Raw genomic sequence first — 27,774 nt, 5'->3', positions numbered from 1 at the left:
CTCAGGCCTTCCCTGACTCCCCTGCTTGTGGTGAGTCCCATGGACTGTGCTGGGTCCGACATTGCACCTTCTTCGACTTCTATGTTGTTTGCAGTTGCCAAGGCTTGTTGGTGCTCCTGACAGACACCGACCCCTCTGCTCTTGACATCTGACATGGGACAGCTCATGTAGGCTCCTGCTCTTCCTCAGCATCGCCTGCTCCTCACAGCTGCAGAGTCAATGTCACTGTCAACTCTCCTCCAACTTCTGACCGGCGGGCATTCGTCGTCCAGGTCACTCCTGACTGACATAGACTCTGTCCTCTCTGCTTGCTGGTACTTCTCATCCTGAATCCACCTTCAGATTCCACCGGAAACTTTCTCCTTCTCCAGCAGCGGCATCTTCCTGAAGTCCTCCATTGGGTTCGACAGCAGCTTCCGACACTACTTCACACCTATGCAGCCCGCTTCCCTGGTGTAGGTAACGTGGGTACTATGGTATCCATGGGTGGGGTGGCTCTCCAACCTCCTGTCTTCCATGGGGTTCCTTCAGGGTCCACTGGGAAGGGTCCTTAATCTTTAAAATTGCAATTGCGACTTACACGTTGATTTGTATGGAGAACGTGATTGTGTTCCCACACGGCACACAATCTCCGTGGGGCTCCTAGTCATTCACTTGGGTGGTTCCTTGGGTCCCCAGCACTTCTACATCCTCTGGACATTGTCTTGACATGAGTTGTGGTTCATATACACTTTCTTAGTATATGGTTTCGTCCCCCCTGGGGCCACTATGTATTCTGTGCTATTTACTTGATTTCTATACAAAGTATTGTGTGCATTGTGTATATCTCTGGCTAGGAGATATTTGTACGTATTAGTGAGTGTTATATAATAAATACATATTTTTATAAATACATTGTGTGGTTCTTTTTCACTTAACCTATACTTATAAGATTGCATTCTGGTAAAACAAGCTGCTTTACACTCCTTCTGGACTAAGCCTGAAGGCTGCTCTCCCCGCCTACCACTTTGAGCACTTTCCAAGGTTGTCTAAGGCCTCTTATATCACCATAAGGGTTGTCTGGACTGGTGCAGGGTGCCCATTTACATTAGTGGACATCATATACCAGTCCAGTCTCTCACAGCAAGCGCTTACTCTGAAGACATTTCCTTAGTTACATTTTTATTCATGCAAGAAAAAGAAGAACAATAAAGTATCTAACTGTAAAAGCAACTTTAATGAAATCAATTTATTTCCAAAGGTTCTCTTTGATACTCGAGTTCCTACTGTTTTGGATATTTTTTGAAGGAATCCAATGACTTTATTGGACGATACACCCACTTTTGCTGACATTTGAAACTAAAAAGGAGGTGTTGTTGGCCCAACCCTCAGATGAGTGGCTTCTTTTCCTCCTTGCCTGAATTCAAAGATTTCAAAAGGGGCATTAATTGGCAGGCCATGAGTGTGTCACCCTAGTGATGGTCTAGGCGAGAACTGCTGGGTAAGAGTTAAGTGCTGGCAATGCATGCCCATGGTCCTTCGGAAGTGATGGTGGCACTGCAGCACTGGCTGTATGGTTGCGGTGCAGAGGTGGCAGGAAACAGCCTTAACCACGGAGCGTAAACTTCGCGGGCTGAACCACGCAGGCGGTACCATAAACGTCTAAACCACCAATATGCCTTAACCATGCATAAGCTTGGTTAAGGCATATGTGCGGTCTGGTTGCTCCTGCTGCCGGGTGGAAGAGCAGGAAGAGGAAGGATTGGGACGAGGCAGGGAGGTAATTTGGGGTTTGAAGGGGTGAGGGGTAGTTTGTAGGGATTGTGGGGGTAGTTTTCAGGGCTGGGAAAGGGTCAGGGTAGTTTACAGGGACGACAGGGTCGGGAGATTTAGGGCTCAGGGCAAGGAGCAGAGGTGGGGGTAGATTATTTGGGTTGGGGTAGTTTTCACGGCTGGGAGGGTCAAGGTAGTTTTCAGGGCTGGGAGGGTCGGGAGTTTTAGGGTTCAGGGCAGGGAACAGGAAAGGGGCAGTTTTAAGGGGACAGTTGGGCTGGGGCGGGGGTATGTGGAGTTAGGTTTCATGGGGTGGGGCTTGTTTTGGAGTTCAGGGAGGGGGCTGGGGTCGGAGTAGTTTTAAGGGGGCTAAGTTGTAGGGCTCAGGGTAGGGGCAGTTTTCAGGTTGAGGGCTCAGTTGGGTGTGGGTAGGGGGAGGTAGGGATTTTAGGTTTAGGTGTTTATAGGGTTAGGGCAGAGGGGCGGGAGTGTGATCTTAACCACACATGCCCACTTAACAAACATAAATTGCATGATAAAGGCATGCGTGGTAAAGACCTGGTCAGGGTTTACATCGTGTTGTTAAGGCATGCGTTGTTGAGGCATGCGTTTTTCTATCACACAACAAGTGGTGGCAAAACACTGATAGTGCTGAGAGCTGGTAGTGGCTAGTTGCATCATTGCTATATGTGTTTGTTCATGCGTGAGTCCAGATCCATTGTTTATCAGTGCACCTGCCGAAAAACAAAAAAGAGGCAGAATGGGTACTGAGATGCCTCAAAATAACTGCAAGTCAAGAGTGCAATTAAGTGATCAGGTGTGTGGAGAGCTGTAGGATTGGCTGGGAAGTTTGCAAGCCAATCATAAGTCATTTTACAGTGTGAGTTCAATTCAAGGTAGTGAATAAATGGTTCAGACACATGATTGCTGCAGTGCCAGAAATGGAAAACATTTAATCTGGGACGCCATAAGTTAGGCTGCAAGATGAGACACAGAAAGAGGGTGGTGTCATGGCCAGCAGAGGCATAAAAGGCAGAGTCTGACAGTCAAAGTAGCCATTTATTAAACATATGCTGAAATGAAATTGGCTACAAGGACAAATGTGAAACCTGTTCTGGCTTGCTAAATCAGTCACAAAAAGGCAGCATTTTAAACATCTTAGAGGGAAGGGTGAAGGTACCTCCTGCACATCTCTTTTTATGCCCAGGAATTTTCAGTACAGTAGGAAAACTCTGTTGTTTAATGAACATGTGCTGGAGAGATCTGTGTTTTGTCTAGTCACAGTTTTGACACACAAAGTAGCATATAGGGTTAAAGTACCTTATACAAAGCTCAACATGTAACATGCATGTTAGACCTGGCACCATTGGCGTGGGCCTCTCTTCCATTTTTCGCTTTTGTCTCCTCTGTGTTTGCTGGTGTTAGACGCTCTGGGCGCTGTGCCACTGCCATTCAGTGCCACAGCTCGAATGCTCCCTATTGTAAATTGACTGTATGAATTGGTATAATCCTAATTGACCCAAGGAACATGATAGGAAAGTCGAATTTAGTATACCTGAGCTCCAAATATGAAGTGCATCTTTTAGTGACGATTAGTTTTATAATCTGTGATCGAAAATACCACTTTTAGGAAGTAGGTATTTTCTTGCCTAAATCTTCCAGTGTGCTCTGCTGTTACGTGTATTGGCTGTCTGGTTTTGGAGGGTCAGGGCAGGCTGATCCAGACCCGGATTGAATAGAGAGATCAGCAGTGGAGTATGGGGAGGGGTGACCCTTTGATCTGAGCTGGGCTGTGCCTGGCAAGGTGAATGATGGCTCCACCTCCCACTGTGTGTCTGATGGCAGACCCCCTCTTCCTCAAAGGCAGGATGCAGCCTTGTAAACAAAGTGCTCCAGGATGACACCAAACTGGTTCTGGCTGGGTTCAGTGATTTGTGACTTTTTGAGAACAAAGTCTTTTGGGGTATAAAGATCTGTGCTAAGACCCCTAGACGGTGTGTTACTTCTGGATGTCAAGACAAACCTCTGTCCGTGTAACTAGAGGGAAAGGGCTCTGAAACTTTCATCCTTCTTGCTGCAGCAACTACCCAAGGGCCTGATTTGAGCTTGCCTCCTGCCGAAGTCTCAGGGACATTAGACTTCACCCATCAGCCGTCCGGATTCCTATTTGAGGGGGATTCTACTCCCAGGTGAGGCCTCTTTTGGGAATTCCAGGGCCTCTGGTTCTACTGCGGGAAACGCGGGCTGAAAGACATCGCATCGCTATTGTGGGCCGCCGCAGATGAGGAGCTGTTGCCGCTGAGTGCCCGCATTTGCCGTCCTACGAGAATCATCGCTATCGCTATTGTGGGCCGCTGCAGCTGAGGAGCTGTGCCGCTGAGTGCCCGCATTGGCTGTCCTACGAGAATCATCGTAATCGCTATTGTGGGCCGCTGCAGCTGAGGAGCTGTGCCACTGAGTGCCCGCACTAGTCCCCACTTCGAGGATCTTGTTACCACCTGCGTGTGCCGCTGGGTGCCCGCCTTTAAGCCCCGTCCCAGGAATATCGTGAGTGGACCGCTACAGCTGGTAGCTGTGGCCGCTGCGAGTCTGCCTGGCATCACCGCAGCTTCCCTTGTGAGGCTGCGTACCTTGCCCCTTTAAATCTCAGGTACATTGTGCACCACTTGGTTGCGTGGACCCGGCCTCGAACTAAGTTCGTTCCACAAGCTTTTTGAGTGCCTTTATTGCTTTTGAAGTGAATCTGTAATTATGTGCATTTTGGCTCCTTGAGCTCTTTTTAGCCTTGTGTTCAGTCTATAAAAGGTAACTATCTTTCTAAAACTGCTTGACCACAGAGTTAATTTTGTTGCTTGCAGTTCACAAGTTACAATCCTTAATATAGCACAGTGAGCTATGAAGGAGCATATGTTTAGAACCTTATTGTTGTTTTCTCAATCTTCCGTTATTGGGAGATAGCTAAAAGGGCTACATTGGTTAGTAAGAACGCCTTATTCATACAGATAACCACAGCCACTGTGTTACCTTTGAAATCCTGAATTTGTGTTTCTCCAGACCAAGCAGTCATGACCTATAATGCATCCCATTATGGATGATGTGTGACTCCTACAATTTGTAACCCACAGTGTGTTATGTAAGTGTTCCTGGACACTGATTTGCATACTCGCATGATTCACTGTTTCTGAAAAATGTGGGTGTCTGTGATGCAAAGCACTCTGAAACTCTACTTTGGGGAGAGTAGCATAATAAAACAAATTAAACAGAAAAGAAATGAGTAAGTGCTACTTAAATCATTCTTAGTATAATTGCATGGCGAGTTCTCTCGGTTAACACTATCTTCTCATACGGGGTGAGTTCTAGCTCCCTAGAGTAGAGGCCAGCTCTCCAGCGTAAAAACCACCTCCCCTTGTGTAAGGGCACAGCACCTTCATGGGTAAAAAGAAGCTCCTTTGACTACAGACCAGCTCTGCCCTGTAAAGATATCTCTCAATGGGTGAAGACATAGTTTGCTAATGGCTAAAAGGCGGCCCTCTGAGCTTCTTAACAGCATTATAGGCCCCCGGGCAAAGCAGTGCAGTGGACCCAGCCTGCACAATCACTGACAAGAATATAAATGCTTAACGGAAAGTTTGTGTTAAATTCTGGTCTGCATGGGACCACAATGCTCCTGGGGCACAAGGGCCACTGCCCAGCATGCCCATGCGTTAAGACAGCACTGCCTCTGCGTAAAAGTCTGTTTCTAACGAGAAAGGCGACCTCAATGCTTAGAGGATATATCCTTGTGTAAAGACAAATTCCACATGGGTAGAGACCAGATATTCTGCCTAATATTCATTTCTTCTAGTTCATAGAAGTGTGGTTCGGTAAAGAAAAGCTATAGAGGATAAAGAACAGCTCTAATTTGAAAGGTACAGCTCTTCTGTGTGAAGGACCAAGGACCGATCTTCGCGGTAACGACAGCTTTTTCAGGTAAATGGCAGCACTTCCATATAAAGGACAGGTTAAGGAAAGAGCTCCTGTTAAAGGACAGCCCTTACTGGTAAACAATAGCTCTTCTTTGTACATGACAAGGTAATGACAGCTCTTTTATGTAAAGCAGAGATCTTCTGGATAAAGGAGACAGTCCTCGTTGACGGTCAGGTCTTCCAGTTGCATCATGGTTCTTCAGTGTACAGAACAGCTCTTCCAGGTAAAGGCCTCTCTACAAGGGAAAGGAGAGCCTGTTGATGAAGGACATCTGTTCTAGGTGAAGGGCAGCTTTAGTGTAGTGTGGGCGGCTTTACTAGGTATAGGGAGGCTGTCTCTTATTGGCAAAGAGCAACTCTTCAGGGTGATGAGTGAAGGACAACTCTCTATGTCAATTGCAGCTCCTCTGGGACCAAGCCTGTCCCTAATGGCTGAATTCCAGCTCGACTTGGGTGTAGGTCAGCTGCCTTTTGGGACAGGGATTCTGGAAATCAAACTACATTCTTTAGGCAGAAGCCGCCGTATGCTGGAGGAGCAGGAAGACACGCGGGCGGGGAGGAGGTTGGGGGAGGGGCATTAAGGATCGTCGGGGTTGATACATATTTTATTACAAACCTCGCCTGCAGCCAACTTGTTGCGCTCTTCTGCTCCTCTTCACCTCTTCAGGAAGGCACAGGCTCCCAGAATGCCACGCGGCCAATCAAGAAGCTGCTCTCGCTCATGAGAGCAGCTTCAGGATTGGACTGAGTGCCCTCGGTTTGCGCTCCAGGACGGACTGTAAGTCTGTGCCTGCTCTGTCCAACCCAGCGGTGTTGTTGTGTTGGAGAGAGTTTTCATTACGCAGGATGCTTTGGCCGGCCTGAGGATTCAGTCAAACCATTATGTACAGTGAAGGGAGTGCACTACCACTCCCCTCAGTGCCTGTCACTCCCAGGCCCCGCCCCCAAGACTCAGCAGGAAAAATAAAATGAGTGTTGTTTTAGTTTTCCTTTCTATTTGGGGGTGACGCTCCACCATAGCAGAGGAGCCGCCGCTGTCTTTCGGCAAAGATCAGTCTGAAAAGTTCAGGTCCTGGTCCTGGCCAGCTCTCAGTCAGTATGGTCAGCTGCTTTACATAAACAAGACCTCTGCTTTCTTGGGTGAAAACCCACGCTTGTCTCTAAGTCAAGAACATTCATACTCTGGGGTTAACGTCCCTGGGGTTAAGGTCCCTGGGGTTAACGTCCCTGGGGTTAAGGTCCCTCAAGGGTAAAGGTAATTTCCTCTGGTCAATTTTTAGAGTCCATAATAAAGGCCAAACCTCACTAGAAAAGGTAATCCTCCCTGGGTATTCTGCCCCTTCCCAGGTTAGAGGTGAGGCCGTCCAGGTGATGACCAGATGTGCTGGATAGAAGCAAGTTCCTCTGTGTAAGCGCTCCAGCTCGGCATCTTGAGGTTCAATCAGAACACACAGAGCAGTTGTGGCCATTCTTCTCGCCATTCCATTGTTTGCATATGCGCAGCCTTAATATTCACTAATGCCTAGTCTTGCACAGATTTGGTATGCCTAGTTCTATACCTATGTGCATATCTGGGCCCAGATTTACAAAACTCTAACACAACGTAGCGCAGCACCCAAAACTGCTGTGCTGCTTTGCATGAGAGGGAGAGAGAAGGACAGCACCATATTTACAGAGATATGGCACTCTCCTCCCCTGTCCCCGCACTATCAGGCTGCCGAGTGCCATGCACACATTATTGCACCATAATGCAAGAGCGTGTGCATGAATCTAGCATAGGGTTTGTACTTGAAGGATACCCTCTCAGTACAAAATGCTGTGCATAAACTAACTTTAACCGCATCGCTGCGACGCATTTTCCGGCTGTGCGCTGAAGTTTTTAAAAACCCGCGGTTCATGACGAGCTCAGCTCGTCATGAGCGTACGAGAGGTGTCTCGTCATCAGCGTCGATGTGGTTAACAGAGGCTCTCCCTACCTCGGGAGAGCCGTTGATATGGCGGGGAGTCGAGGGCCAGTGGCACGAACGTGGCATGGTCGCCCCATCCTGCCGGGGAGGGGTTCAGCAATAGGCTACTGGGTTCCCAAGAGTTTTGGTGGAAATGCTCTCTCTCCCGATAAATAGTCTGGGAGGGCCACCAGATACGCGTTGAAAAGTGTTGCAGCCAGTATGCACCCTTGCTTTAGGCCCTTCTTGGTTTAAATTTTGTAAGTAGTGGCCCAGTTAGAGGTGACTCTTATTTTCACCCACGAATCAGAATATAAGGTGATAATTGCATTTCGTAGAGTCCGTGGTATGCCCCAATTGTTTAATTTTTTCCAAAGTCTAGGGCGGGATAAGCTGTCAAATGCAGTTTGGTAGTCATTAAACCCAAGGTATAGAGCCTTCCCTCTTTTTGTTAGTGTTTCCTTTATCAGTTGGGATATGCAAATCAGATTATTGTCTGCCTCTAGGACTTTTTCCTTTAATTCTAGGATACTAGTCACGGATGCCCATTCTGAAATCAGCCCGGTGGCCTCTATTCCACAGGGGAATGCCAGCACGACCAGACCGGTACTGTCAGATAGTGTTGAGTTAGGCAATCCGTTAAATGCCCGGACGCCTCACAACTGTTTAATATATGGTGATCATGGAGTTATTGCATCTGCGTTTTCACTGAAATATTGAGTGGTGGCCATTTTGAAATGCATCACCTGGCAAGCCTTCCCTAACTTCCAAGCGGCTGTTGCCCCCCTATCCTCATGGTCATATTTCGGCTACCTAGTGTGAGCAGTAGCGGTGAGTGATCTGAAGCCACCAGGGCTGGAAACCCCACAGAGCTCACCAAGTGCTAAAATTCTTCTGACAGGAGGAAATAAACATATTAAGCCTGTTTTACTGCATACTTCATAAGTAGGGACTATCAACGCATGTAACATATTACATTAGAGCCAGAAATTAATGGAAGCAGTAATGATGTGATTATGTACCAACAAACAACAAAAAACGAATCCACTGTGGCAGTAAAAGTAGTGTTCCAAACCATGGACAGACTGGATATGACGACCATTGGGTCGCGGCTTGAATTAGCCGGAAATAGAATTACAGCGGAGTGTCCCTGAAACATGACTGACCATGCGAAAGTGATTACACTACCAATGTGGTCAGGTGGCCCTTGTTGTCCAACATGCCCATTTATTAAATAAATGTGCAGCACCTTCTTACAGAAGCCCTGTGCATAGCATCACAATATAAACACATTTTCAGTTGCCAGGTTTAGTAAAATTGTTATGCAAACAGTACTAATGATACTCATGTTATTGAACTAGGGAGAAGGGAAAGGCAGAAACAACTTGTGGGTCACATCGATTTCAAAGTGAGCTTTCAACTCGCTGAGCTGCCTTACTTTACCTTAAATAATAGTTCTATAGTGATTTATGGTGCTGTAAGTAGTGAGACCTCTACATAGACATGTCGAGACAACATTTAACAAATGTGAAGCATGGCTTTCACAATACAATTGCAAGTAAACTGATTCAGACAACAAACATAAGCAAGATTTGGTAAAACCAATAGGACTTGGTTATTTTAGGTGTATGGGTTCTTTATTGTATTTAATGTTGATTGTAGTGGTGGCCTCATCTGCTAAGGTGGAGGAGTGTTGCCCCACTTGCAAAAAGGAACAAGCATTTACAATGCAATAGGTCTCGCATTAGGAAAGTTTGAGCTATTGGTATTGTAAATGACACATTTTTTATTTATGTCTTGTTTTTGAAAATAGCTAAATTAATAGCTATGTCATTTACAATGCTAATAGTTATAACTATCGTAAATGCGACGCCTATAGCATTTCTAATGCAATATGCTTGAAAGACGCTCTGCTAAATTTTACTTATAAAAAAGCCAAGCACACGACACTGCAAGAGCAGCAACATTGTGGTAGGTTCACCTGAGGTTTAATTGGAAGCGTTTTCAATATTATATGTAACAAGCCATAGTTGCAGGTACTAACCGTTGACAAAGCCGATAGTCCTTACTTGTTGTAGGTATGATGTTACTTGTTGCATCAAATATCTGGATGCAATGACAGAAACAGCAAAATACAAGTTGGGTGGCACACTATGCTAAAGACAGATGTTTAGCGTAAGTGTTTTAAAGCCACGCCCCAATTACACTGACCACGCCCCTTTGAGAGACCCCCCAGTTTTTTCAGTCCACTTAAAGCCCTGCCCCCAGGCATTCTTCACAGCAGGGCTCAGTGAGTGACGGCACCCACCTGTGGTGCGATCCTTCTTCTAAACTCCGGCGGTGCCCTTGTATGCAGCAAGATGCTGACTGGCGTCTTCAAAGATCTGGTCTGTCTTTCACCAGTGTGCTGCTCAGAGCCGGGACAGGCTTGCGCCCGCACTCGGAGCAGCACGTTTACTGTCATATGACGCATGACCCTAGTCTGTATGCACAACAGGAGTCACCATATGGAAAAAAATTTCAAGGCTCCACATAGTCTTTAATCTGTGTAACACACATGCAGTCAGATATACATACACGCAATGCAACACAAGCACACATACAACATGGAAACACAGGCAGCGCGTACTGGTGTCATTGAACACATTGTAATGCACAGGTGGGGTGCCTGTATGCATGCGGCACGTTTGCTACGTTGGTGGCTTTGTGCCTGTACATGTTGCCTGTGTGTATGTGCTTGGAGCATGTGTATCTCTGGCTGCAGCGTTTTCGGTCTGCGCATGCTTCTTTGGAAAGTCGGTCCTATGTGCTTTGCCAGTGCTTGTTTCCTTTCATTTCAGTGAACGGGCCATAGTTTTCTTTCTGTTGTTTGTTGCATTACAGTCAGCAGAGGTGCATCTTGACATTTAGCACTTCTAGTTACCGGTGCTGGTAATTGCTTTAAGGTTTATGCAACATTGCTGGAAACTTTGGAGCTCAACTCAGGAAACCTGGGTTCAAATTACTGTTGGGAGAGCAAGAATGTACTCGAATATTGTCGTAATACCAGCTGCTCATGAAATATTTTCCGATTATGAAATACGATAAGGCTGATCTTAGAACTGCACTGATCCCTTGCATGTTCCTGGATTGGTGTGGCTCACTGGCTAGAGGCGGCAGACCTGTAGGCAGAGGACGGCCCGGGACCAGGGTTCGATTCCCGACGCGGCAGGGTCGTGGACCAGGGTCAGCGGGCTCGATAATTCTCGCCTCGGTGCCTACTCCAGTCAGGGACCACACTCGGCAACTCTGGGCATTAGCTTGCCTCATCTTCACAACGGCCCCCCCAGACCGCCGGGGATGCTTGGTTGCACCTTAGAGATACCCATTAGGGACCATCTCTCAGGGTGAGCCAGGACGGGTTCCCCAGCGGTCGAAGCGCGGAGATACTCCTCCGGGAGTCGATTCTAGCGCTATATAAACCCACAATTAATTAATTAATTAATTAATTCCTGCAATAAACTGAAAATACGAACTTCACTTGCATCGTTTTACTTTTATTTCCCTATTACAGTGAGCCTGTCACGTCCTGCAGGTAAAATGCCCCCCAAATTAAAGAGGGAGTTTAGAGCGCGTGATTGCATGAGCACCTGGGCGCCATGCCCCTTCTTTGAAAAGTGTTCCTCCAAAAGAATTTGAGAAGACCGGACAGTTGCCCAATTGAAAACATTGACATTTACCGTACTGTGAAGAGCTCATGAGGGACACACATGGAAAACTACGGTATCCAGAATAGGACACATTAGGCTATACACAACACGTATAAACCCTGCTCAAGGGCTTCTAATTAGCAGGTAACCCAGAAATCGTTATGACCCCGCCCACCGGTCTTTTAATGTCGGCATCTCGCGCCACCTAACCGTTCTTTGATACTAGAACGCGCTTTTTGCAGCTTCACGTGCCACTGCTGGCACATCGTTGGGAACGTCCAGAGTGCGAGAATCGTGGGTCCCGTTCCCCAAATACTCCCACATAATGCCAGGGTCGTTAGACAGGATCGCGTGGCGTCTCTCTCAAGGTATGACCGGAGTCCGCACGTAATGGAGACGGTGGTATAGGTTTACTGTGTGGGCAACCGTTCGCGCTCTCACGGTGTTAACAGGCGGGGGTGTCACAAGAAAAATGCCGTTTTCTGTATTCGCATCCATGCCCCTGACAGGAAAAAACACTCCAAGCACACATAGCACCACCCCCTGGTCGACGCACGCGATGTTAGCATGTCGGAGGTACACGCGAGGGCTGCATGTAATCGCACCCAAACAATACCACACATACGAACTATGTCTGCGGTGGCCATTTATGTGGACTACCACCCTTGCCATACCAGGGACGGTAGTGTTAACAAGTCCCGCGGCGACCCGGAAGCTCTTGGCCGGCCGGCCAATCCGGTCGCGGCCGACCGGAAGTCCCGCCTCCCGAGGTCCGCGAGCTGCCGGCGCATGGAGCGCCCTGCCTGTCCGAATCAGCCCGGGTCCCCAGGAGGGGGCCGGGGAGAAGGAGGAGTGTGGCGTCTGTTGCGGGGCTCCTCGGACCTGAGGGAGCCCCGATTGTGAAGAGGAGACGAGACGCGCCGTGAGGCGCGGAGCGCGAGAGGAGCCCGCCGGAAGAGCGCAGTCGGTGAGTGGGGCCCAGGGCTGAAGTGAAGTGCGTGCGTGCCTGTGTGTATGCCTGGGAGGGGTGGGGGAGGGGGAGGGGGAGTGTGTGCGCGCGTGTGTGCGTGTGGGAATGTGTGTGCGCATGCGTGACTGTGTGATTGAGAGAGAATGCGAGGTAGGGGATAGTGTGCCTGTATGTGTGCCTGTATGTGTGCCGTATGCCTGCGTGTGCATGCGCGCGCCTGTGTGTGTGTGTGTGTGTGTGCGTGCGTGCATGCAGAGGGGTGGGGGCTGTCTGTGTCTGTGTGAGAGCCAGGGCTTGCATCACGCATGCGCAGCTATCAGACGCTCGCTCCCGAGGTGAAATCCGACCTCGTCAAAGCGCGCGTCTGGTAGCTGTCCACTCTCCTAAATACGGGCCACAAAAGGTCTGAAGCAGACACTCTCAATGCTCACGCATTGAGAGTAGGTCTGCTCGACCTAAAAAGAAAATGATAATAACGCAATGTTATCATCATTTCATTTTTCCGTACTGTGCCATTTTGGTTTTTAGTACTGGGCAGTGCAGGGCTGGGCTGTGCCACGGGAAGGAGTGGTTGATGCACCATAAGTGCCCATGACAGTCTAGTCGGCTGTCTTAGGGCGGCCAAACCATCATGTGCACTTTACCTGGCTGTGTTGTACAGCCGAGTGAAGAACTGTCCCAGACTCCAAGTCCCTGTCTGAGCAGCGAACCAGGCCATTTAGACCAATCACAATGCTGCTGTCATGCTTGTGAAAGCGTGATAAGGTATAGATGCCTTCAAGGGATCTATTTAGCTATACTTATTCAAGGTTTTGTACTAAATTCATAAGGTCAAATAAATGATAACCTAAAATGGAAATGAATTCCTACTATTTTGTGCCTAAACTTGGCGACAATGGACAATTCGGAAACGTCTTGGTTTGTTTCATACAGTTTACCACAACAATGTGTCTAATGAACTAAACATAACATTTCAGAAAAAACTTCTAAGAAAAAAAAATGAGAGGGTGTATATAGAGAAAGGTTTGATTTTATCTTATTCAAAAAATGCAGGGTACAATTATAAACATTCAATGAACAATGTGACAGAGAGGTAACAGTATTAATCAGAAACCCTCACTGTAACATTATTGGACACCTTTCTTAATATAAATTAAAATAAATCATAGAAGAGAAGATGTTGACCAAGCCACATATGCCATGCACTGATGTGTTTGAGACTGAAAGCATAATTTCCCCAAAACCAATGGCACGTTTCCACTGCTAGGCAATGACCCCATTGTAAGAGGCAAAGGCCATGTGTTTAAATAGTACCAATGCACTGCACAAGAAGTCTGGACGCCTTGCAGTCCATGCATTGCAACGGAGCCACGTGTGTCACTGGCAGCAGGAGATGGGTGCATGTGTCATTGCCAAGGCATGAATGACAATCACAACAACTACTGACTGCAATGTGTACTGATCAACATGGTTATGGCACATCCAACAACCAAAACCTGTTGGGGCTTACCTATTGCTCCCCCCCCATGTATGTATAGACAGCTGGTATAAGCAGGGAGACAGATATAAGGGTCAGGCGCAGGACCGGTAAGACAAATCATGCGGCAGAACAGTAGCCCAGCGGGTTTTGAGACCCATGACAACAATAATATTAATAACTATTACCATCTGAATGGATTAAAGACAATCCTGTGATAATCGTTCCTCAATTAGACAAAGACGCAGAATTTCAGTGGCCCGGGCCTAGTGGTACGTTTTCTTGTACTTCGATTGGACATACAGTCCAATCGTTACAAGCCTTCAATATACCACAAAATGCTTCTATTTAATTTGACCTATTTTTGCAAAAGACTTGAATTCTGCCTCGCGCCAGGGACATAAAACATAACATAAGTATTTGGTAAGCGCATGCTGACCCAGGGTGCTGAATATCAGATGTTTATTGTAACCCAACAGAAATCATTCAGTCGACCTCAGAAGGATGAGAGGCCTGTATTTGATTCAGTCGACCTCAGAAGGATGAAAGGCCTGGAAAGGATGATATGCCTGGATTTGATTCAGTCGACCTCAGAAGGATGAAAGGCCTGGATTTGATTCAGTCGACCTCAGAAGGATGAAAGGCCTGGATTTGATTCAGTCAACCTCAGAAGGATGAAAGGCCTGGAAAGGATGATATGCCTGGATTTGATTCAGCCGACCTCAGGAGGATGAAAGGCCTGGATTTGCACCTGTGACCTCGTTACAAGCCTTCAATGTACCACAAAATGCTTCTATTTAATTTGACCTATTTTTGCAAAAGACTTGAATTCTGCCTCACGCCAGGGACATAAAACATAACATAAGTATTTGGTAAGCTCATGTTTACTCAAGGTGCTGAATAACAGATGTTTATTGTACCCCAACAGAAGTCATTCAGTCGACCTCAGAAGGATGAAAGGCCTGGATTTGATTCCGTCGACCTCAGAAGGATGAAAGGCCTGGATTTGATTCCGTCGACCTCAGAAGGATGAAAGGCCTGGAAAGGATGATATGCCTGGATTTGATTCAGTCGACCTCAGAAGGATGAAAGGGCTGGATTTTATTCAGTCGACCTCAGAAGGATGAAAGTCCTGGATTTCATTCAGCAGACCTCAGAAGGATGAAAGTCCTGTATTTTGATTCAGTCGACCTCAGAAGGATGAAAGGCCTGGATTTGATTCAGTCGACCTCAGAAGGATGAAAGGCCTGGAAAGGATGATATGCCTGGATTTGATTCAGCCGACCTCAGAAGGATGAAAGTCCTGGATTTGCACCTGTGACCATGAGATTGAACTCAGGCCCCTACACTGGACGCATTAGCCCACTGAGCCACCAGGCCCAGGCTTTAGCGCAGACACTGGTTTCGGATTCCGGGAAACCGTTCTCGGTGCTGCTGGTGGGAAAGCTCCTCTCGGCGGCAGACTGTGGGCTGCGCAGGGCGATAAGAGCGCTCGTGGGAAAGTTTCCGTGACAGCGACCAGCGCACTGCCAGCTGGCCTGATATCGCCCGATGACGCAGGCAAACATGTGCCCTCCTATCGGAAGATCGTGGGCTCCAGTCCTCCTTCCTCACAGGGGACTTTCCTCGCCCTCGGGGGAGATACCATCAGTACTTGTAATTGGGAAATAGAAGTGCTGGTACGGTATTATGCCTGAGTGCTTGTTTACTCCTAAGAACTGGCGGTACTCTCCAATATGTAGCATTGCACCTCTGTTGAGAAATGCAGAGTAGCATGCTACTGGCCGAAAAGCGCTTCGACGCCTCGTCAGCGCTATATAAATGCAAGTAAAAGGTGCTCTCACTCCCTCACAACATAAAGTGCAGGTACTCAGAACCTGACAGTACCGGCCCATTGAAAGCACAGGAAGTGACTTCACACACTTTTTTTTAGCCAACAATGACATCACAGGAAGTGACATCACAGGAAGTGATATCACATGAGGTTGAACCCCATTTAAAGGACTGAATGCTTTTTTCGAAAGTTCTTAAAACTCCAGGGTATTGCGTTGTTAATAAACAGTGACTGACGAGAGGTGCGAATAGGTCATGAAGTTAAAGGATGGCTGACCGCAGCAGACACTCCTCTGGAGCGAATCACGGCTGTGTGAGAGGCAGGGGGGGCTGGATTGGCTGGAGCTCGACGTGTTACCCCGGGGCACTAAGGTGGCAAGTGCGTGTGACCAATGCCAATCCAGGATTGACCCCTTGTACCCAGTGCTTGAAATTGATAAATAGAAGTGCAGGTACTCTGTATCAGAGTACCTGCTTGTTTCTGAGAAGTGCCTGTACTCTGCAATTAAAAGTATTACGTCTCTCTTTAGAAGTGCCGGTACTCTCCTTCTCAAAATAAAAAAGTACCGGGCAGTACCGGCCCATTCAAAGCACTGCTTGTACCACCTTCTGCAAGGGGTGAATTAGAACCATGAAACTGACAGAGTAAGAGCAAGTCTCCCACATCATAAAATCAGCTCTTAGAGGATCTCTTTCTAGCCAGTGGTTAGAAGGTTACCTCAAGCTCTTCCTAGCTAGGTGGGTACGGGTAGTTGACGAATACAGGGGCATATGTACAAGGAAGTGGCAGAGAGAGGCGTTAGCCGTCCTGGCTTAACGCCTCACACTGCCACTTCAGAAACACAAGGGTGCACCATATTTACAAGAATAAGGTGCAGCCTTGCTTACTACCAAAGAAAAGGGTTCTTAGTATGAGGGAAAGGTTGCGCTCCACTAGGCAAATGGCGTGTTTACTCGTATACAACTGTCGCAGTGGTGCTACAAGGAAAGGGGTGACCCTGACAACCCCTTAACAAATGTTATGCAAAGCATACATCTACTTATTGTGAAGAAAACTTGTGCACACACATAATATTCAACATATATTATGACAATTTGCGTGATTAAGAACAGAAAAGCAGTTGACGCATGTCGATCTTGTTGATTTTAATGCGCCAGCCGACACGTGTTTCATTGGAGTACAGTACACTCCAATTCTTCAGGGTTAGATCCTAATAGATAAGAGACATCAACCCCCCTAAACTGGTGATAATTCCTACCCAGTCAGGGTATCTGAAGATTGTCCGGCAGGTGTGGAAGAACTGTCAAGAAAGAACTCTGTAGCGGTGTGATCGCTAAATCCAAGCCGATAAGAAATGCCTGGACAGACGTGGCTGTAACGCCCACAGTTGCTTATGAATATACTGTGACTTGAGTAAAGTCGCTCTAAAGTTCAAATCGCTCCACAATGGCCTGTATGTGCTGCCAAGACCTGGAACTCACTCCCCACTCACCTCCGCCTTACTCAAAACCACATCCCCTTCAGAAAAGAACTTAAAACCTGGCTATTCGACAAATAATGAACCCCTTCCCCAAGCGCCTTGAGACCCTCTGGGTGAGTAGTGCGCTATACACAAATGCCCGAACTTGAACTTGAACTTATGTCTGTCCAGTTCCAAATACGGCGTCCTCCTCGAGGCAAAGTGAAACCTCGAGCTCTTCCTAGCTAGGTGGGTACGGGTAGTTGAGGAATACAGGGGCATATGTACAAGGAAGTGGCAGAGAGAGGCGTTAGCCGTCATGGCTTAACGCCTCACACTGCCACTTCAGAAACGCAAGGGTGCACCATATTTACAAGAATAAGGTGCAGCCTTGCGTTTCTCCCTGCTCTGGTGCTACACTTAGCAGTGTAGTGCCAACCCAGGCACCCTTGCACTATGTCTGCGTGCAGGAGAAGGATTGTTTATGTGTAGGAAGGTGTCCCTTCCTGCACATAAACAATCCTGAAATGCCATTTTTTCACTGATATGTGTGCTTCTTAATGCAGCACACATGAAAGTTATAAAATGTCTTTTTCTTTCAAAGGATTGTTTATGTGCAGGAAGGGACACCTTCCAGCACATAAACAATCCAGGACTTGTTGCTTTTTCCATGTGTGCTGCACAAGGCAGCACACATGGAGAAAGCAAAAACAAGGAGAAATAATGCATTTCTTCTTGTTTCGCCAATTGAAGACCAGGTTTTCCCTGGTCTGAATTCTGGTGCTGTCTCCAATTTACGCTGCCCTTGTAAATAGTGGGCAGCATCAAAATCAATGGGTGTTGCGGTCAGGCGGGCAACTTGAGCGAAATTTCGGGAGGGGGGGGCTAAAAAATATTTCGAGGGGGGCTAATTCTTCCAACCACAGACAGAGTGGCTGTAAGAATGGGTGAACACACAACAAAAGCCTAATTTACAATTAATGGTCTTTTAAAGAACTGTTAAGTACTCGGGTGCGGCTGCAATTAGATGCACGCCAGCCCGCGAAGACACGACGGGGGGGGGGGGCTGAAGCCCCTTGAGCCCAATGGGTGTTGCGCGCCTGGTTGCGGTGGAATGCCCACCGCAACACCCACTGCCCACCCCTTTCACACTACGTATTGCATGAAAGGGGACCGTATTTACAAGGCATTGTTAAGCCACATTAAGTGGCTTAACACTGACTTGTGAATAAGGCTAGGCCGATCGCCACAGGAACGTCACAAAATGTGACATTCCTGTGGCGAAAGGGGCTTCTACATCTGCCATTTAATGTCTTACAACTTTGCCTATTTTCCGTAAACGTTGCACGTTTTAAGAGAAAACATTTGTGTAATGCCTCGTCCCTGCACATCTGTAGATGAGGTCCTTTATCCCCAGAGAGTCCATAACTCTGTGGCCCCTCCCCCTCCATCGCCACGAGAGATCCGAATTTCCAAGTATGCCACTCCACAGCCATTTGAGCTTCACTCCACGGTTCCCTAACACTGTCCCCGTCACCATCCAACACCTCTTACCAACTCAGGGCGAAGTTGCAGTGGCTGACTTCTGGATTTTCTAGAGCAAGATCCTCTGCCCATGGGAACATCCGGAAATCCAGTGCACCATAATACAGTGTAAACAGGACCCTACTCCTAGAGAAGTAGAGAATTCTACTAGTTCTTCTAAAATTGAACTTCTTGGTATTCCAGGTGCGGCCGGTACAGGTAAAGACGGTAGGGCGGGGTAGAGGCGTGGTGGGGTGGGGGAAGTCTACAGATGACGGAATAGGGAAAATAAAATTAAAAAATAAATAAAACCACTTGCATTGCGCTAACCCCATCGCTGACTCGACGATGCAAGGTACGTTGTTTTAATATTTATTTATTTTCTTTTCCCTATTCCATCATCTGTCGACTTCCCACCACCCTGCCCCCACCGCTCTCACCTGTAGCGGCCCGCCTGCAGAATGCCCCGTTTTGTGAGCAAAGTTAAAACTTTTGCACACTCTACCGAGGAGTAGGACCATACAGACGGGCAGCTGCCAGAAAATCGGTACATTTTGGCTTTGCATATTATCAAGAGTTTTCCCTTTTCCTATGACTAAGCATTGGTAGCAAAAACCCTGTCCATTTCTTGCTCCAGGTTGTACCTGACCTGGACATCCCGGACCAGGAAATGAGAAGGATAAGCTGCCCCATCAGGGAAGACCGCGATCTGCTGTGGGAAGAAGCTGAACCAGTCCTGGCAGCAGAAGAACAGAGGGGTTTGGGGGGTATTATAAGGAAACTGGCATCAGAGTTGGGCGTATATCGATTTTTGGTGCTATTCTGGAGCTTAGGGTTCTGGTTTGTGAGTATTGTCCTCATGTTTTCTCGAGATATAATAGGACTTTGCCTTGAGTAGCTCCGTGGAAGATGCAGAGTACTCTTGAAACGGATCCTCTAGCTATACAGAACCAATGACCTATAAAAACTGGGGGAGGGACAGCCATCATTTTTAAAGAAAATCTCCATGTCACGGTCCAGGAGCAAGTTATTTTGCCCACCATGGAAATAATGATTTTTTACATCAATATCAGAGCTAAGGAACACTGGAAAGGTGCCCTGGTATATCGACCCCCGGGCTCCACTGCAGGTTTCTCACTTGCTCTTACCGAGATACTAGCCCCTCACCTAAGAGCAAAAGAAAACTTTATCTTACTCGGTGATTTCAATTTTCATGTAGATGTTGTAGACGACCCTGACACTAAACTCCTCCTAGCTGACCTTGCTCTCCTAGGTCTTCATTTAAGAAATTGTGGCCCCACTCATAGAAAGGGCCATACATTGGACTTAATATTTACCAATCACCCTTTAATACACTGCCACCCTCCCAAAGCCATCAGTTGGTCAGATCATAGCCTGCTGGAATTCTCCTTTTTACTACTTGAGAAACCCCCGGACCGCTGCGCCAATTTGAGTATTACCAAAAGGTCGTGGCATAAAATTACTCTGGACTCCTTTAAACAACTCTGGAGAGAGCCAACAATCTCTGACTCTGACAATGTTGAAGTGGCTCTATCCAAATTAAATAACACCCTTCTGGATATTACCAACTTGCTAGCCCCTCAAAAGACTGTCAATAAACCTCTGACCACCAATAAAGAACCATGGTATTCTGAATCATTAAAACTGGAGAAACAAAAATGTAGGAAGCTGGAAAAACATTGGAGGAGAAATCACTCTCTTGCTAGCAAAGAACTTTATCAGCAGGCTTTATCCTCCTACCATAAAAACATTAAAAAGGCAAGGAAAGCCTGCCTGTTGTCTCAGCTTGATGGAGCGGCCAACTCAACTAAGGAACTGTATAAAATTCTTAGGACCTTCGCCAACCCCCTGGCCTGTGAAAGTTCTGACACTTTCACACAAGAGTTGTGTAACAACATCTCCACATTTTTCGAGGACAAAATAGACACCATTTACAATAAAATTCTTATCAAGCACCCTAACAATTTGGAAGTCCCTAGCACTTTGTGCAAAGAAACTCCTACCGAGACCCTTGAAGTCTTCCCAGAAGTCACAGAAAGTGATATACTTACCCTCCTGAGTAATGTGAAATCTGGTTCCCCTCGGGATCTTCTCCCTGCCAGAGTAACTAATAACCTGGGCAGCTTACTATGTCCTATAATCATGAAGATCCTCAATCTCTCTTTCACAGAGGGTAAACTCCCGCAACAGTGGAAAGAGGCAGTTGTGAATCCGATACGCAAGAACACCACCTCCCCCTGGACGGAACTCTCCAACCTTCGCCCCATCTCTCTTCTGCCCCTCCTGACTAAGTTGGCTGAGAAATTTGCTAACTCTCAGATCTCCAGCTTCATAGAGGCGACAGGGGGCCTGGACCAATCTCAATCTGGGTTCAGGCCCAACTACAGCACCGAATCTGCTCTCCTCTCCGTGACCGACAACATCAAGATGTCACAGGATAGAGGAGGATCAATGATTCTGGTGCTGTTAGACCTGTCAGCAGCTTTTGATACTGTGTCACACAAAATCCTGTTGAACAGACTTCAAGGAGTGGGCATTAGAGGCCAGGCGCTTGCATGGCTGGAGAGTTTCCTATCTGGGCGTACACAATCTGTCAGCTTGGGCCCCTATCATTCCATCACTAGGGAGCTCACCAAAGGGGTGCCACAGGGCTCATGCCTAAGCCCCACATTGTTCAATGTGTATGTGGCCCCCCTTGCTGAGATTGTGAGGAAGTACGGATTCACACCAGTGTCGTATGCCGACGACACCCAACTCCTCTTCCCTTTCCATGCCCTCAATGCTAATGTTAGTGATAAATTTGCGGAAGGCATGAGGGCCATCTCTAACTGGATGGCCTCCAACTACCTCCAGTGTAATGTCGGGAAGACAGAGGTGATGCTTTTTGGTAAAGCTAGCATGCTCTGGTCTCCCGACTGGTGGCCCCAAGACCTGGGACCAGTACCTTCCCCAAAATCCACTATAAAAAATCTAGGAGTGAAACTGGACCAAAATCTAACCCTAAAGGATCACGCGAACGTGATTGCTGGAGCCTGTTTCCATACCATTGGCTTACTCAGACGTATCTTCCCTCTTTTACCTGACATCTATAGGAAGACACTGGTACAGACCCTTGTAATAAGTCGTCTTGACTATTGCAACGGGCTCCTGATACTAGCCAATGAGGATGCCATCAATAGGCTGCAGGTGGTCCAGAACACGGCGGCCAGATTGATTCTGAACGACCCCCCTAGAACTCCTTCTGGACCCCTGTTGAGAGAACTTCACTGGCTCCCGGTACGCCAACGGATCAAATTCAAGATCTGTTGTACTGTCCACAAATGTCTTTTTGGAAGTGGCCCCAGCTACCTAGCCCAACTATTCCATCCTTACAGACCGGAACGTGATCTACGGTCCAGCAACCAGCTCCTGCTTAATTCTCCTTTTATTAAAAAGACCAGACAAGGTGGCCGCGCCCTCTCCTCAGTGGGGCCAACTCTGTGGAACAATCTGCCCCTTAGCCTTAGACAGATCTCCCACCACCTTACATTTAGGAAAGCACTAAAGACCAATCTGTTCACTGCTATATAAGCCTTCACCTCCTCACTACGCATCATCAGCTCACCGGTACTGTTGCTATTTTGTCACCTGTGCTTGCGGCCATAGCGCGGAGATAACCCTTGGGTTCGATTCTGGCGCTTTATAAGCATTTAAATAAATTAAATAAATGAAGGGCTTGTAAGACTAGTGTCACATCTTCCCTGGGATGTAAGTAAGGAAAGGTGTGGTTACGGTATTCTAAATCTGTTGTTGAGTAAGTATTAAGAAGCAAGGGTTGCCAAGGTAAAGGCACCTTGCATAATCACTTGTGGAGAAAGCAAACACACACAAGGTGATGATGGACGGAGCACTGAAACTTTTCAGACACTCACCCCCAGTCACAGATCTGGGTTGAATCCACCATCGTTCTTTAGCTAAGTTTGCCCCCCAGTTCAGACCCAGCCATTTGCAAATCAATCTTGAGCCTATTCCTCATCGGAATATTCCAGCCCGAACTGCCAAACCAGGTCTTCCCTGGACCTGAAACAAGCATCCTGGGACCGATTTCGGGCCTACACCCCTCATCACCCAGGCTAGCTTGAATCCAGTGGCAAAGTGACAGGGCGATGGGTCCTGGAGCCTATTAAAGCTTGGGGAGGAAGGTTGTGTGCCCTCTCCCCTTTTTGTAGGAGTTGACCCCGGGAAAGGGGGTCCCGGGCCCAAATTGGCCCAGGAAGGGGGCTCCCACTCAAAGCTCAATCCCCAAATATTAAAAGAAATGGTGAGCTGCAGTTTTGTCGAGTGAATTGGCCCAAGGGAAATAAAGTTCCTTGGGTCAATTAGTATGCCCTATTTTTGAAAAATTGGGTTCGCGGTACTCTCTCTCGAGTCTCTCAAACTCAAAGTCCTGATATGCAAATATTTTCTACCTCAATTTCCTAAGAACGACTGAAAGGATTTACACCAAATCACAAAAAACACACTTTCTGCTCCAAGATCTAGCTTGCTGCCTAATTTGATGTAATTCTGTTCAGCAGCTTAAAACTAAGCATAAAAGAGCACTTTATATATAGTGGATATATTTAAAGTAACATTATAAGTAGGTGAATTTGTCAGTGACAACATTAACATTTTCAACTCAAAATACCATATAAATGCTCCCCGAACCTATAATGCCCGGGACCCCATCCCCCAGGGCCATATATATTTTGAAGAGTAGAAGGACCAGGGGCCTCATTTATGAGGCCGTACGCCACTTTTACGCCACCGGTGCGTCACTTTTTGTGACGCAACAGCAGCGTAAAAAATGTGCCTTGTTGCACCATATTTACAAAGTGACGCATCTAGGTAGATGCGGTACTTTGTAAACCCCTGCGCCACATTATACCTGCGCCAGGTATAATGTATGCAGGGGGGCGGGCGTTCTGACGCCAGAAAGGGTCATAGAAGTGACGCAGTGAAATCTATAAGATTTCACTGCGCCACTTCTAGGACACAAATGCGTCCATTTCTTACGCCTGCCTCACAGCAGGTGTAAGACTGACGCAGGCTCTATCGCTTGCCCCATGTGAAAGGACGCATTGCTGGAGTTGCGTCACTTTTGTGACACTCCAGCAATGCGCCACTTTTGCCCAATACAGATACGTCAGAAATACTGACGTATCTGTAACTCCTTGCGACATGATGCGTCATACAGTAAATATGACGCATCAGGTATGTCGCAAGGAGTGCGCACTGAGAAGTGACGCATCGCTGCTTTCACGCAGCGATGCGTCATTTCTCATAAATGAGGCCCCAGGTTCCCCCCTCCACGAGTCTTGTTAGGCCCTGGGAGCCCCATCCCCCGGGTCCACTCATTTCAATAAAGTGGAGGATGGTTGTGTGACTCCCCCTCGTCGAGCCTTGTTATTACAAAAAATAAAGGGGAGAGGGGCCCCCGTCCCCCTGGGTTCTCCCAGGGCCACTCATTTCAATAAAGGGGAGGGCCGCTGCGCAGCCTCTACTCCTCGAGCGCTGTTACGCCCTGGGACCCTATCCCACCCCCCTCTCCAAGACCCTATAAGGCACAGGGTGTCCCTACCCCCAGGGCAAATTTTTCATTAGGAGAGGGAGGCCACATGGCTCCCTCTCCCGAGACTCTTTACGCCCTGGGGACTCCATCCTCCAGGGCCATAAATATATGTTAAAAGGGGAGAGGGACCGCATCCTAAGTTTTGTAAGCCCTGGTGACCGCATCCCCAGGGCCATTTGCTTTTTTATTAAAGGGGAGGAGGGCTCTGTGCCCCCATGAGCCTTGCTAGGCCCTGGAGACCCCATTCCTCAGGACCCTTTCTAGAAATAAAGGGATGGGGCTGTGCGGCCCCCTCCCCGAGCCGCTCTCAGCCCTGGGGGCCCATATATAAAATACCTACTGGGGGTTGCCAGTAGGTAGTTATAGTTAGAAGCCAGTTCCATAGGAAAAGCGTTTTTGGCTTGCCTATCTATAACTTTGGCGTCGTTTGACAAATCTTCATGACATTTTCCCAAAAAAGTGTGCTGTGATTCTAGTTGTGCATGGTAAGTTTTGGGGTGATCTGTCAAGTTGGGACCAAGAGAAGGGGGGGTGGTAAAATAAGTTATTGTCCCATGTTATGTTAAATCCCAGAGGGATTTTGAACAAGACTACAGCCCGAACTGCTGGATGAGATCACACCAGATGGGTAGGTCTTGGTCCAGAAAGAACCCTATTCTGTTATTTGGTGTAAATCCGTTCAGTAGTTTTTGAGATATTAACTAAAATTCAAATTTGTACATCTAGGGATGCAGATCTTCCAGGGATCCAACAGTTCCTGAGATTGTTAAAATGTCTGTGTGAGTGGCTGTATGTGTGAGCAAGTGGTTGTACGAGTGCTTCTATGGATGTGGGAATGAGTATATAAGTGGTAATGTGGGTGTGTTAGTGGGTGCATGAGTGGTTGTATGGGTGAGTGAGTCGTTCTGTTGAGAGGCTGTATGGGTGAGTGAGTGCAGGTGTGAGTAGCTGAATTGGTGAGTGAGTGGGTATGTGAGTGGCTGTATGGGTGAGTGAGAGGCTGTGTAAGTGATTATATAAGTCAGTGGCTCCGTGATTAGGTGTGTGGGTAAGTGAGCGGCTGTATGTGTGAGTAAGTGGGTGTGTGAGTTGCTCTGTAGATTAGTAAGTGGGTGTGTGAGTGGTTGTGTGGGTGTGTGAGTGGATGTGTGAGAGGTGGTGTGGGTGTGTGAGCTGGTGTGTGGGTGGTCTGTAGATGGTGTCATCAGTAATATCATTGGAAATCTCATCAGTCATGTCATCAGTGATGTCACTGACCATGTCACTAGTAATGTAAAATGTGAGGTCATAAGCAGTGCATTGTAGGTGCATAAGTTATAGTTAGTTCAGGTAAATAAACTGCTGACTTTCACTGGTTTTGTATGAGTGAAATTTGAGCCTAACTATAACGTTTCTGCAACCTTTGTTTTTTTCATTGAATTTTTAAGGTTTTTTTCATTTTATTTCCTAACTATAATGTCCCTGTACCCTTTGTTTTATTTCAGTGAAAAAGAATAATGTATATATAATATATTTTTATATTGTATTTAGATATTTATAGCCTAACTATAAAGTCCCTGTAACCTTTGTGTTTTTTCAGTGGATATATTATCTACTGCTGGTCACCAGTAGGTAGTTATAGTTAGGACCAAAGTTTCCATAGGAAAAGCATTTTTTTTTTATTTTGCCAATAACTTTGGCGCCGCTTGACAAATCTCCACGAAATGTTCACAAAATGTCCCCTTTTTGGTTCAGCTGCTGTGTTTGCGGGGGCCGAGAAAAAAGGGGGGTCCCAAAACACATTTTCCCCATGTTAAGTCTACAGGGGCTTTTAATTATTGAACACAACTGCAGCCCGTACTGCTGAATGGAATTACATCAAATTTGGCAGAAAGCTAGATGTTGGTCCTGAAAGTGTGCTTTGTGTGAATTGATGTAAATCAGTTCAATAGTTTTTGAGATATCTAACTTGGGACTCTCCTTGAAGCAGAGTCCCAGAAAGAAAGTTACAAGTAAAGAAAAGGGGCAGGTTGGAATACCCTGACCCCTAGATATGGTGGGGGGGGGGGAACCCTCAGGGACACCACCGTGGGTAAAAAACATCTTTTTGTATTTTGACACAGACTTGTGAATGGATCAGCAAATTCACTGCAACATTTATAAATGGGCCATGTCCTGGGGCATATCATAAATATAGGAGGGGGCACATGGCCCCCTTCTAGGGCTTATCAAAGCCCCAAGGACCCTCACCTCCATGGAATATTTTTAATTATGAATGCCGGTGGGGCCACTGGACCCGTAGCGACCCTGTGGACTGCCACCTTCCTGGGCGTACTCCAATAATATGGGGGACCTTGTGGAATCCCCCCTGCCCTGGGGACCGCCACCCCCAAGGCTGTTTCCAGTAATGTCCCGAGGTGCCCACCCCTGGGATGTTGCAGTTTGGTATGGCTTGGCGGGAGCACTGCTCCCGCCAACCAATACCAAACAAGTGCTTTGCTTTAAGCAAGCAAGGGCAGAAAATACTCTCACTTGCTGAAAGCAGAGCAAGTCAGTTTTCCTTGCCCGCTGTCAATCGAGCAGGGAAACAAACATTGCTTTGGGATCCAGGGCCCTGCACATTCAGCAGCTCCCTGAGTCTCAAAGCAATGCGGCTCCCGCAGCAGTGGGGAGCCGGGAGGGACCACAGGGTCCTTCTGTGGAAAATTAGTACGGTTTGGTGAACATTATCTGCGCCATCTTGCCTTTTCCCCTGATGCCACACTTTTGTCGTGCGCGCCCGCCATTTTAGGTGCCTCGATCAGGACCATCCCTTTTGCATGCCACTGGCCCCCGACATAGCCCTTCGCCCTCACCAAGCCTGCACGCTGACCAACCCCCCCCTCGCTCGCACATGCTTTTGAGTCATAAACCCCTCTTCAGCGCAGCTCTGCCTCAAAGCCCCATCCTGTTCCCAGCGCGACCCCTCCCTTCATTCTTTTTATAGTCCCCGGCCCTTTGATACAAAAACCCCCTTTTCCTGTGCCCGTTTGTCTTCCTTGCTCCCAGGCCAACACCTAGCTCTGCCGATACTATTCCTCGCCCCTCTCCGTACAGTAGGAAGCTTCCCTCATCAAAGGACCCCCGAGTTGATCAAAGCCCCCACCCCTCGAGATCCAATCGAACCTCCCACATTCCATGAATCGGCGGAATATCCAGCTGCGCGATAACCATCACCTGTTGTGACCGGGGTGGGGACTTCTACTGTAAATGTGTGTGGGAACGGGCCCGAGGGGGAGATCCCGGGGATGTCTTTCCGTACATCAAAGTATTAACGGGAATGTGTAACATGCAATAAAGTGACAAACTTGTGTATAAGAGGCCAGGCCTCAGAGATGCGGGTAGAGCACCTCAGAACGATACCTGCTGTCCAACTGATGTGTTTCTCCTCCGGAGAAAATAAAACCTTGTTTCCTGCCTTCCAGTCTCCAGCGCCTGCCTCTTCATTGATTAATGTTTCGTGGGTTAAAGAGGCGATACCGCCGGGCAAATATCTATTGTCCCCGACCTTAGGTTTTACAATTGGCGT

Source organism: Lissotriton helveticus, chromosome 12 (assembly GCF_964261635.1).
Source record: "Lissotriton helveticus chromosome 12, aLisHel1.1, whole genome shotgun sequence".
Lineage (NCBI taxonomy): Eukaryota > Metazoa > Chordata > Amphibia > Caudata > Salamandridae > Lissotriton > Lissotriton helveticus.
This window is presented reverse-complemented; position numbering follows the sequence as displayed.